Source organism: Dermacentor variabilis, chromosome 3, assembly GCF_050947875.1.
Source record: "Dermacentor variabilis isolate Ectoservices chromosome 3, ASM5094787v1, whole genome shotgun sequence".
Lineage (NCBI taxonomy): Eukaryota > Metazoa > Arthropoda > Arachnida > Ixodida > Ixodidae > Dermacentor > Dermacentor variabilis.
This window is the reverse complement of record NC_134570.1, coordinates 85,913,969-85,924,889: the sequence shown is the minus strand read 5'-3', so window position 1 is coordinate 85,924,889 and position 10,921 is coordinate 85,913,969. Positions and strand designations below refer to the sequence as shown.

General features: G+C 44.9%; 1 long non-coding RNA gene across 1 annotated transcript in view; it reads right to left on the bottom strand.

Annotated features, from left to right (window-relative positions):
- LOC142575993 (uncharacterized) overlaps positions 1–10,921 on the bottom strand; it is a 91,701-nt gene that overhangs the window by 67,491 nt on the left and 13,289 nt on the right. The gene's annotated exons all lie outside the window — the stretch shown is intronic.

Here is a 10,921-nt window from a genome sequence, read left to right as displayed (position 1 = left end):
GCTGTTGTATGATTTGGTTTATAGTTGTCACCACTGGACAGCTTGCGATCTAGTGAGTTGTGGATTGGGTGGTGGATAAGTGCATCTTTGCATCTTGTAATGGTTGGTGATGTCGTTGAACCTGGTCATTCTGCCTTCCCATTCCCGTACTTCGGAGGGCCCTGTCGAGGGGTCTACGTTCGTCGCCACTCGGAAAGTCAGTCCTCGAGCTACGTTGTGTGCCGCCGCGTTAGTGTTGTCCTCTCCCGTTGAGTCGGTTGTGTGGGCTAGTATCCATAGGTTTTGGACGCATCTGTCTTCCTTTGTTGATTTGCCTTTTCTGAGTATGTTTAGCGCCTCAGCTGAGATCCGACCGTTCGTGAAGTTGCGAAGTTGCTTGGAATGGCTGATTATATAGTATACGTTGGTTTGTGCTAGGGTAACGCTATAGGGGCTTCGTCTGCCGTTTCGATGCTTGTCGTGCTTATAGTCAAGCTTGTTGGACATTGCCTGGTGCGACATACTGCTGTGACAAAGCTGCGTTTCTGTTTTTAACGTGCAGCGTCTACAAAGACTCCGTGCTTGTTTCTTCCGTAGTTCTTCGCCATGTTCTTTGCCCTGCTTTTTCTCCTGCCCTCGTGGCGTCATCATCATCATCATCAGCCTAGTTACGCCCACTGCAGGGGAAAGGCCTCTCCCATACTTCTCCAACTACCCAGGTCATGTACTAATTGTGGCCATGTTGTCCCTGCAAACGTCTTAATGTCATCCGCCCACCTAACTTTCTGCAGCCCCCTGCTACGCTTCCCTTCCCTTGGAATCCAGTCCGTAACCCTTAATGACCATCGGTTATCTTCCCTCCTCATTACATGTCCGGCCCATGCTCATTTCTTTTTCTTGATTTCAACTAAGATGTCATTTACCCACGTTTGTTCCCTCACCCAATCTGCTCTTTTCTTATCCCTTAACGTTTCACCCATCATTCTTCTTTCCATAGCTCGTTGCGTCGTCCTCAATTTCAGCAGAACCCTTTTCGTAAGCCTCCTGGTTTCTGCCCCATATGTGAGTACAGGTAACACACAGCTGTTACACACTTTCCTTTTGAGGGATAGTGGCAACCTGCTGTTCATGACTTGAGAATGCCTGCCAACCGCACCACAGCCCATTCTTATTCTTCTGGTTATTTCAGTCTCATGATCCGGATCCGTGGTCACTACCTGCCCTAAGCAAATGTATTCCCATACCACTTCCAGTGCCTCGCTACTTATCGTAAACTGCTGTTCTCTTCCGAGACTGTTAAACATTACTTTATTTTTCTGCAGATTAATTTTCTGACCCACCCTTCTGCTTTGCCTCTCCAGGTCAGTGAGCATGAATTGCAATTGGTCTCCTGAGTTACTAAGCAAGGCAATATCATCAGCGAATCGCAAGTTGCTAAGGTATTCTCCATCAACTTTTATCCCCAATTCTTCCCACTCCAGGTATCTGAATACCTCCTGTAAACATGCTGTGAATAGCATAGGAGGAATCGTGTCTCCCTGTCTGACGCCTTTCTTTATCGGGATTTTGTTGCTTTCTTTGTGGAGGACTACGGTGGCTCTGGAGCCGCTATAGATATCTTCCAGTATTTTTACATGTGGCTCATCTACACCCAGATTCCGTAATGCCTCCATGACTGCTGAGGTTTCGACAGAATCAAACGCTTTCTCCTACTCAATGAAATGTATATATAAGGGTTGGTTATATTCTGCACCTTTCTCTATCACTTGATTGATAGTGTGAATATGGTCTATTGTTGAGTAGCCTTTACTGAATCCTGCCTTGTCCTTTGGTGTACAGAAGTCTAAGGTGTTCCTGATTCAATTTGAGATTACCTTAGTAAATACTTTGTTGACAACGGACAGTAAGCTGATCAGTCTATAATTTTTCAAGTCTTTGGCGTCCCCTTTGTTATGGATTAGGATTATGTCAACGACCTATAGGACAGATCGCGAAGAAACAATTTAATTTTTCATGGCATCCCTTATTCTCGTGAATCATGGGAAGAATCTGAGGCCCCCATCATTAACACGCTAGCAACTATCATCGGCAGTCTACTCGACATAGCAATTGAACGCGCTCATCGTCTCGGTTCCTATTCACCTGATAAATGCCGCCCCATTATAGCAAAATTCAGCAACTACAAAGTAAAGGAAAAGGTGCTTTCCGCGCGTAAGCTCCTAAAAGATAAAGACATCGCGATCTGTGATGACTACTCACCTGCCACCCGCCATATCCGAAGTAAACTGATTTCCTTTGCAAAACAGTTACCGGGCAAACCCCTGTTTCATCTTCGATACAACAAATTAGTTGCAAACAAGAAGCAGTACACGTACGATTCTGTTACAGAGAGCGTGACAGAGTGCACGTCACAACACACGCGTGCTAACACCGAACCGCGTACTGCGCCACCTTATCATCCATAGGGAAGCTCGAGGGGCAGTGGAAGTCACTTATATCCCGTGTCTGTCCTTTTCATTAACATTCGAAGCATCAAGAACAAACGCGACTCATTCACTTCGACAGTCGACACGTTTAACCCAGATATTATTGCACTTACCGAAACTTGGCTGCATACACATATAAGAGACCACGAAATCTTCTCTACCGCACATGGCTTCTCAGTTTATCGCTGCGACCGTACGTTGCGTCAAGGTGGTGATGTTCTTCTGGCAATTAATAAACACCTACTCTCTCAACCCATTACGATTGCTACTAACTTGGAGATAGTCTGGGCAATTATCGAATTAAACTACGTAAAAATTATAATGGGCGTATGTTATCGCGCTCCTACTGACGTTGCCTCCTTTGCTGACGAATTACAAGACACAATCAATATCGTCGTAACACGCTTTCCTTCCTTACGCTTGTTTCTACTGGGTGACTTCAACATTCCAAACATAGTCTGGCATAGTGAACCTATCGTGTTACACCCGTTCTCCGCGTTAGCAAAAGATTTTCTTGAATTGTGCGCACTGTTCTCTTTCAATCAACCGATAACCCAGTCCACCAGAATGACACGACAAGTCGCTAACACCCTTGACCTTCTGTTAACAACACGACACGATTTTATTTCGAACATTACTTACTTACCATCCTTAAGCGATCACTCCCTTATCAAGTTCAACATCAACATTTCACATCCGAAATCAGAAAAAAAGGTCAAGACAATTCACGACTACAAGAAAGCTGACTTTGAATCAATTAACCACGAGCTCTGTATATTGCTTGATACTTTCCTGACTGATTTGGATAACCGCAGTGTTCAATTGAACTGGAATATGTTTGTTACTAAAATTCGTGAATTAACAGGAAAATGTATCCCTACCTACACTCTTTCCTGTAATGATAACGCTCCCTGGTACAACACCCACATTAAGCGCCTTTCAAACAAAAAGAAACGTTCGTACAGACTAGCTAAAACATCTGGAAACGCTCAAAAATGGACAGCTTGCAAACGCGCTACATATAACTACATAACAGCGCTTAAACAAGCTAAAGATAACTTTTTAAATAACACATTGCCATCCATGCTAACTACTGATACGAAAAAGTTCTGGCGCACTATTAACCCAAAACATGACGACGTCATAACCCTTGTTGATAGCAACGATACCGCAATTCCCCCTGCCGATTGCGCATCTGTATTAAATGACGTTTTTGCGCGTAACTTTTCTAAGCACGCTCATGTAACACGCCCAACTACACTATCTTACGACTACGCCGCAATGCACCCTTTAATAATCGAACCCGTTGGCATAGAAAAAATTATCGCCTCATAGAAACTCTCATACGCTCCTGGCTGTGGCTTAATTAACGCTAAGTGTCTAAAAAACACTAGCACATATTGTTCCATTATTCTTGCAAAGATTTTCCAGCAATCACTTGACAAAGGTTCACTGCCAGCTGATTGGAAGGTGGGGAAGGTGATTCCACTCTACAAAACAGGTACTAAACATTCTCCACTGAACTATCGGCATATTTACTTAACCAGTATACTATGCAAAATTATCGAACATGTTCTGTCTTCTCGTATTGCCAACTTCTTAGAAGAAAACTCCTTTATTTCTAAGTTTCAACATGGCTTCCGCAAAACATATTCATGTGACACCCAACTAGTATCATTCACGCATAAACTAAACCTATTGCTTGACCACTCTTCAGTTGCAGATCTAATTTTTTTGGACTTCGCAAAAGCGTTCGATGAAGTGTGCCACAGCTTATTAATCTACAAACTGCAACAACTAAACCTTGACCCTAAAATTCTGTACTGGCTTGACGTTTTCCTCACTAACCGTTCACAGTTCGTTTCAGCTAACGAAGTAACATCTAATCTGAGTCCTGTTCATTCAGGTGTACCACAAGGCTCCGTGCTTGGACCCCTCCTATTTCTCATATATATTAACGACTTACCTTCCTGTGTTTCATCTCAAATTCACCTATTTGCTGACGACTGCGTAATTTACACCGAAATAACTCGCGACCAGGATGTTACCAGGCTTCAAGCTGACCTTAACGCCGTTTCTGCATGGTGCAATTCATGGTTAATGGAACTAAATGTTAACAAGTGTAAATTCATCCGTGTATCTCGAACTACCAGTGAACCACCTGTGTACTCCCTTAATAACGCTCCATTAGAATTGGTAACAACTTACAAGTACCTTGGCCTTCACATCACCTCTGATCTTACTTGGAATACCCACATCACCCATATAATAAGTAACGCTAACAGAATGCTAGGTTACTTACGACTCAACTTTTCCAAAGCACCTTCTTCCTTAAAATTAATCCTCTATAAAACTCTCATACGACCTAAACTTGAGTATGCTGCTTCAATCTGGGATCCAGGTCAAGTGAACCTAATGCACTCACTGGAAATGGTTCAGAATAACTCAACTCGTTTCATTCTTTCTAACTATAATAGAACCGCGAGTATCAGTGCCATGAAATCTAGGCTTAACCTACCGTCCTTGTCATCACGTCGAAAATTGTTCCGTTTGTGCCTTTTTCATAAATTATTTCATCACCCGCTGCTGCGCAACAAAGTTATTTCTCCGCCTCCGTATGTATCACCCAAACTAGACCACATTCATAAGGTCGGCATTTCATTTTGCAGATCCAACGCTTTTTTGCAGTCATTTGTACCACGCACTTCCAATGAGTGGAACCACCTCCTCGCCTCAATAGCCACTATCGCAGATCACCTATTATTCAAGAATGCCATAGCTAGCACTGTATAACTAGGAACCTTTTTTTCTTATTGTTCAACCTGTACTCACAAACGCCTTAGCTAACATTGTATATCTAGGTGCCATTTGTTAAATAGTTCTGTTTATAACATATCTATATACATAATTTTCTGCACTAGTAACTCCTGTTTGTTAAATTTACCCGTTTTGCTTGTAACCACTCCCCTCTAAAATGCCGTAATGGCCCTGAGGGTATTAAAAATAAAAAAAAATAAATGTTAGCGTTCTTCCAAGATACCGGTACGTTCGAGGTCATGAGGCATTGTGTATATAGGGCGGCCAATCTTTCTAGGACAGTGTTCCCACCATCCTTCAACAAATCTCCTGTTACCCGATCCTCCCCAGCTGCCTTCCCCCTTTGCATAGCTCCTAAGGCTTTCTTTACTTCTTCAGGCGTTACCTGTGGGATTTCGAATTCCTCTAGGCTATTCTCTCTTCCACTATCGTCGTGGGGGCCACTGCTACTGTATAAGTCTTTATAGAACTCCTCAGCCACTTGAACTATCTCATCCATATTAGTACTGATATTGCCGGCTTTGTCTCTTAACGCACACATCTGATTCTTGCCTATTCCTAGTTTCTTCTTCACTGCTTTTAGGCTTCCTCCGTTCCTGAGAGCTTGTTCACTTCTATCCATATTATAGTTCCTTATGTCCGCTGTCTTAGGCTTGTTGATTAACTTCGAAAGTTCTACCAGTTCTATTCTAGCTGTAGGGTTAGAGGCTTTCATACATTGGCGTTTCTTGACGAGATCTTTCGTCTCCTGCCATAGCTTACTGGTTTCCTGTCTAACGGCGTTACCACCGACTTCTATTGCGCGCTCCTTAATGATGCCCATAAGATTGTTGCTCACTGCTTCAACACTAAGGTCCTCTTCCTGAGTTAAAGCCGAATACCTGTTCTGTAGCTTGATCCGGAATTCCTCTAGTTTCCCTCTTACCGCTAACTCATTGATTGGCTTCTTGTGTACCAGTTTCTTCCGTTCCCTCCTCAAGTCAAGGCTAATTCAAGTTCTTACCATCCTATGGTCACTGCAGCGTACCTTGCCGAGCACGTCTACATCTTGTATGATGCCAGGGTTCGCGCAGAGTAAGAAGTCGATTTCATTTCTAGTCTCACCATTCGGGCTCCTCCACGTCAACTTTCGGCTAACCCGCTTTCGGAAAAAGGTATTCATTATCCGCATATTTTTCTGTTCTGCAAACTCTACTAATAACTCTCCTCTGCTATTCCTAGAGCCTATGCCATATTCCCCCCTGACTTGTCTCCAGCCTGCTTCTTGCCTACCCTGGCATTGAAGTCGCCCATCAGTATAGTGTATTTTGTTTTGACTTTACCCATCGCCGATTCCACGTCTTCATAAGAACTTTCGACTTCCTGGTCATCGTGACTGCATGTAGGGGCATAGACTTATACCTACCCGCCGTGGTTGCTCAGTGGCTATGGTGTTGGGCTGCTGAGCACGAGGTCGCGGGATCGAATCCCGGCCACGGCGGCCGCATTTCGATGGGGGCGAAATGCGAAAACACCCGTGTGCTTAGATTTAGGTGCACGTTAAAGAACCCCAGGTGGTCAAAATTTCCGGAGTCCTCCACTACGGCGTGCCTCATAATCAGAAAGTGGTTTTGGCACGTAAAACCGCAAATATTATTATTAGACTTATACTACCTACAATTTGTACCTCTTATTATGTTTCACAAGACCTGCCACCCTCTCGTCAATGCTATAGAATTCCTGTATGGTACAAGCTATTTCCTTATTAATCAGGAATCCGACTCCTAGTTCTCGTCTCTCCGCTAAGCCCCGGTAGCACAGTACGTGCCCGCTTTTTAGCACTGTATATGCTTAATTTGTCCTCCTAACCTCACTGAGCCCTATTATATCCCATTTACTACCCTCTAATTCCTCCAATAACACTGCTAGACTCGCCTCACTAGATAACGTTCTAACGTTAAACGTTGCCAGGTTCAGATTCCAATGGCGGCCTGTCCGGAGCCAGGTATTCTCAGCACCCTCTGCTGCGTCACAGATCCGACCGCCGCCGTGGTCAGTTGCTTCGCGGCTGCTGGGGACTGAGGGCCGGGGGTTCGATTGTTGTATTCATATAGGAGGTTGTGGCCAAGTACTGCACCAGGGTGGCCAATCTTGTTCTGGTGAGAGGGTGCGTTACCGGTTCTGGTCACCGGGATCAGGCCGCACTCCACGCCTGTTTGTGCAATTTTCTCAACACACGGTTTTTTTTGTATTTTCCGGTGGAGAATTGCGCGGCACCGGGATTTCAACCACGGTCCTCTTGCAATGGAGGCGAATACTCTACCGTCCCCGCAGGAGTTAAATTAAAAAATTAAATTATGGGGTTTTACGTGACAAAACCACTTTCTGTTTATTAGGCACGCCGTAGTGGAGGACTCCGGAAATTTCGACCACCTGGGGTTCTTTAACGTGCACCTAATTCTAAGTACACGGGTGTTTTCGCATTTCGCCCCCATCGAAATGCGGCCGCCGTGGCCGGGATCCGATCCCGCGACCTCGTGCTCAGCAGTCTAACACCATAACCACTGAGCAACCACGGCGGGTCCCGCAGGAGTTGTACGCCTCATTTAACCTACAGTGGTGCCTTATTTGATCAGTCAAGGTGGACCAATCTGAGCTCGGTTATACCGCACGGATGGCACTCGGCTAGAGAACCTGTTATTTATGACCTGCACATGTGCGGCCATACATAATTGAGGATATATATAATTTTTAGGAGGGTTCCCGTACAGTGATAAAATAAAATACATTGAAAAACAGAAAAAAGGGAAAGAAAGGAAGAGAACCGGTGATTTGAACTCGTTCGTGGTGTACAGGATGCATATTCTTGGGTAAGGGGGTTAGCGTGAGTTTGGCCTGGCCCTTACTTCCTTTCTTTGGGTATGTCCCGTTTGTCTCTATGTTGCGTGTGGTAGCGGATCCCTAATTTATCTAGGATGTGTCTGCCCGCCGTCTTCTTGGAGAGGCGCTAGTATTGCGCTATACGTTCCGCTTCTGTTAGCTCCTCTAGCGTGTTGTGCAGTGCCGATCTAGGAGTTTCGCCGTGCTCGTGCTTAGCATGAGTCCCATCGCTGGTTTGTATATCTTTCGAATCAGGTCGTCTAGCTTCTTCTTTTCTGCTGCGTGTCGTCTGTGGTATGCCACCACATACGTAATCTGACCTATGACGAACGGCTAGATGACTACTCTCATGACGCTTGCTTCTTTCATTCCCTCGTGCTTGTTGGTGATTCTCTTGATCAATCGCATCGTCTGAGAAACTTTGGCTTCGGTTTTGCGAACAACTTCTCCGTTGGTGTCCTTGGCTTCTATAATCATTGACTACACCCTTTCCTAACACCATGTTAGACCAGTGCCTTCTAGGTTATTTCTGGACTGTTTCAACAACTTCTTGTTGTCTCTGTTCAATCGATCCATCACTACGATCCTTTATCCATAGCGTGATGTCGTCTGCATAGATTGTATGGTTAAGTCCTTCGATTCTTTGTAATATGCCTACGCTGAAGAACTTTTAGGTAATGGGGTATATAATGCTTTCGCACTAAAATGACAATACTGGGAATGTTAATTCTGGCATGGGCCACAGCTTGCGATTGGCTCTCAGTGAGTATGCCAACGATTGTAAAGAATATATTAGGCTTCAATGGATTGCTGTGCCAATAAATTTCTTGAGTGTTTCAGCTACTAACTCTTTTTTTGGGGGGGGGGGGGAGTGAAAGGGTTCCTGAAGCGGTTCGGACAAATTTCGTAGATGCGTAGGGTGCAGCTAGAGTAAAACATTCGTGCCACAACTTGTGTGAAGCCTGTCATATTAAGAGCTACGGACGATTACAAGTTATCTTACTTTATAGCCGTGCTTTTTCTCCTCAACTCGTTCGCCGAGATATACTTTGCCTTCACTGGCTCTGTGTCATCATGGAACGTCGTATCATCTATTTCCGGTCGCTTGGAGCCAGCTCGCGAAGCCTCTCCAGCCTCTCCGCCAGCCACCAGGTAGTCGATTCCAAGTGAGAGCTATCGAAGTGGCGTGTATTGGGAGCATTCCCTCGCTACTCCGACCATGTCCGGTATTCTGGTAACCACAGGCGAGCTGGGCGTTTTGACGGATGCGTGGAGCCGTAAACTAAAGCCCCTCAATATTACTATGGCGGTCATGAAAGAGCTTTAGCGTAGGCGTACGTGAGCGATCTGATCGCTCTGCATGGTCCATCCAACCTCGCGGCGCCGAGATTAACCAGCCAAAATCAGAGCTAATATTTGCTGTAACTAGGTGTAACACATTTTAAACATTCAGAAGAACAACGTGTTCTCGATTGCGCTCCTGCCAAAATTTTACACCAGCAGCAAAGTAGAATAGATGTCGTTACTGCTATATTAGTTTTCTGTTAAGCTCTGTGCCACCAGGTGACTGCACCTTGCCGGCGGCTTACGTTTGCGCCTGCGCTCATACCGGAAAAACGCCCAGTCCCAGTCCCGCTTGCGCTTGCATCTGCATTTCCCGAATACTGGGCACATGTAACACTATTGTTGCAGCAATCCTTCGTTCTGAAGGGATGGCTGCAAAGGCGCAGACGCTGGCGCCGATCGGATAACGACAAGCAGCGCTGCACTCAACTCAACTCGCATGTTTGCCTTGCAGAGGGAGACGATGTCGGAGCTTGAAATGTCGCCGATCGTAATACGTTTGCAGGTCACAACGCAAGTCATCGAGACGAACGCAGACCGCGCACCTCGTGTCAACACAGCGTACATTGTAAGATAAGCAGTCGACTCTTTCTGCGTGCCGGAAGTGCTTAAGTGTAGTGATCAATCGTGCTTGTGCATTTTCTTTCTGTTACCTTCTTTTTTATCGAAACAAATCAACTAACATTCCCACTATTACGAACGACACTCGTTGACCATAAACTTGGAAAAATTGACGATGACGCGCCTAGGGCAGCCAACCGGATAGCTCGCCCTAATTGCGTCATATGGTCAACTCGCGTCATTTAGACAAGGGCGACTTAAAACTCAGATGAGTGGTGGGCTGTGATCGGTAGCGGTGTACATTTTTAAAACTTTATAATAATTAATGCGCTTTACGCGGAACACTTACATGCACCAATTATAGATTTCAAAGGCCTACCCTATAACGACTCAGTACATTTGTAGAAAATTGTTAAGATCGTTTTACGGTCCCTTCAACAACAAAAAAATGACCTGTATATCCTGCGGGATAAAAATTGTCCGCGTTGTCAGACTAGCTAGACATGGTACACATATATCTGAGAGTATTCTGCAGGTACTATGCGCTTCGTATGACATTGCTATGAATTAGTGCCTGCGCTGTGATATTCAATAAGTTATGTACATTCTCTTTCTTTAGGGCGCTAAGTTTTTCTTCTCTTCGAGCGAAAAGAAGACAGGAAATACTTCCATATTGGTAATATTCTTGCCTTTCTTTTTTTTTCCAGCCTTCGGAAACAATCGGTGCTACGAGGCGAGCAAATCAATGTGTTAGATGTACCATGCATATATTACAATAGCCGATTGCAGCAGCTGAGTGACTGTGGTGTTCTGTGATTATTTCCGTTTTAATGGTTTGAATTTCCTCCTTCAATGCGTCAGGTACTTGAACTCTG